Below are 2,225 nucleotides of genomic sequence, written 5' to 3'. Positions count from 1 at the left end.
AACAAAATGAGAGGTACTGACCGTGGCAAATCAGGTCTGCAAAAACAGTAAACAAAACAAGCCACAGAACAATTAACACATGTGGAAAAAGCAAACCAGCACCAGCCACACAGTCGATTTGATTTTAAGAAAACTTGAAAAAAAGAAAAAAAAAGTGAAAATACCAAAAGCATAAGAAAAAACAAAACACCCTAAAAGCACAGACAACTAAAAACCAAGTAAAACTCAAACACACAGACCTCACAGTCTCCACAAATGACTTTGAATTATCTACAAACTTAGGAAATGGCCCCTATACATGTGTTTTATCATTCAGGAATACAGCCCATGTCTCTTTCAAAATCCCACTGCTAACAAACACAAAGCAGTGAACCCTGGAGACGGTCTTCCTTTCAAAATAGGGACATAACCTATTTTCTCTAGATCCGATGTAGTTGTAACTGAGACGATACATACTGTAGTGACACAGAGGAAAGGAAATGGATGGCGAAAGCAAACTGAATTCAGTGAGCTAGTAACATTGTCAAGTGCATTGCTGGGAAGGGGACAGAGGTAGAGACCAACCCAAAACACACACACACTGGCTACTTCGTTCCTTTTTAGTTTTATCAAATTGCATCATACAGTGTGACTGTATGTAGTGTACCCCAAGAAGCATGAAAAATTGACAATAAAAGGTTATCCGAATGGAAGGTTAGTCTTTGGTTAAGTGTCTGACACAAAGAAGAAATCAATTTTTTTTTTCAACCAGCCTTCAAACAAAGTGTACGTGCTCTTGACATCGGCAGATGAGCTACGGTTTCCTCTTCTTCAAAACTCAGAGCTTCTCTAAATTAAACACAAGCTTGTTTTTGGTATCTGTAAAATATATGTGGATAAAATTCTAAGTTTTAGAAAGGGAGTTGCCATAGAAACACCCAACTCCCTAAAAGAGCAGTCCGTCGCCTCTTAAGGGAGGCCATCGTCCCAGATATTTATCCAGCGCCGCAGACAATGCATAAAGGACAGTCAGAATACACACACTGGACAAATACGCAAATTAAGTAAGTCAAGTGTTTTAAGTGAGGGATGATGAGCCCATTTGTGTGTGTGGTGTGGGGGGGGTGGGTAACATGTAAGCTGAACCCTGCGGCAGAGCTGAAATGCAGCCGTCATAAAAAGATTTATTTAAAACAATTCTGCAGCAATCTGGGCATTGCACCCAATTATCATTATGGACTGTTTTCTGTGAATTCTTTTAAAAATGTGGATGTAAGAACTAGAAGCGGCACTTACAAAAATAGCCTTATTTTTACTAGCAGAGTAGACTCAAGCTAAAAATAAATGAGATGGGAATTTCATACTGAAGACTTTTCAAAAACGTAGTGTCAGTGTACCTAGACGAACACCATGTCTTTATTTGAGCTTCTGTGCGGCATTCCAAAGAGGCCACCCGACTTCCAGCCAGATTACAGTTCTTTGGACTTGGTTTCTCTTGAGACAAAGGAACCTCATGGAAGTAACATCTAGGTTGGAGTCTTGAATCAAACCACTTATTGGTCCTTAGAGAAGGGTTTCCACTCTCAGGCTTTCACCAGAAGAGGCCAAATTACCACCACAGCCCTTTGACAATGGGATGGTCCAAACTGGGCGGAAACAAAATAAATGTCTTTGAGGGTCCGTGCCCCCCCCCCAAAAACCTGCAGTGAAAGTTCAGGACACTATGTGCATGAAAATGTGATCTTTTCTGAAGTTGTGTTTATCTGTGATCAGTACTAATGATTTGAAATCATATCAATACCCCCAATAATGGTATTTTTCTAAAGAAACACAAGGATTTCATAAACGTTAAATATGTAATCATTGGTAGGTAAATTGTAGCTATGTTCATTAAATCTTATAAACGGAAAGACTGATACCATCACTCATGATTTGCCCAAATCACAGATGACCAACTTCGGAATTTATTTTCAATAAATACAAACAATAAAGTACACACATACTTATTTACAAAGCATCATGATTAGTACAGTTATTTAATTGATTAAAAAGTCATCTGAGGGCTGACTCAAAAATTAATCAAGTTAAATCTAGGTAACATTGACATTGTGATAAAAAAGAAAAGATCAGAAAGATTAAAATCTCATCCTTCAATTGCTAGAAGTAAGAGATGAAAATCCAGTGATGGTTAGTGGACCAGAGTGACAACCACAGGCATTGTGGATCTCTCTGGAACCATTTGAAGG

This window comes from Meles meles, chromosome 5 (genome assembly GCF_922984935.1).
Source record: "Meles meles chromosome 5, mMelMel3.1 paternal haplotype, whole genome shotgun sequence".
NCBI classification, from domain to species: Eukaryota; Metazoa; Chordata; class Mammalia; order Carnivora; family Mustelidae; genus Meles; species Meles meles.
Note: the sequence above shows the minus strand (reverse complement) of the source record.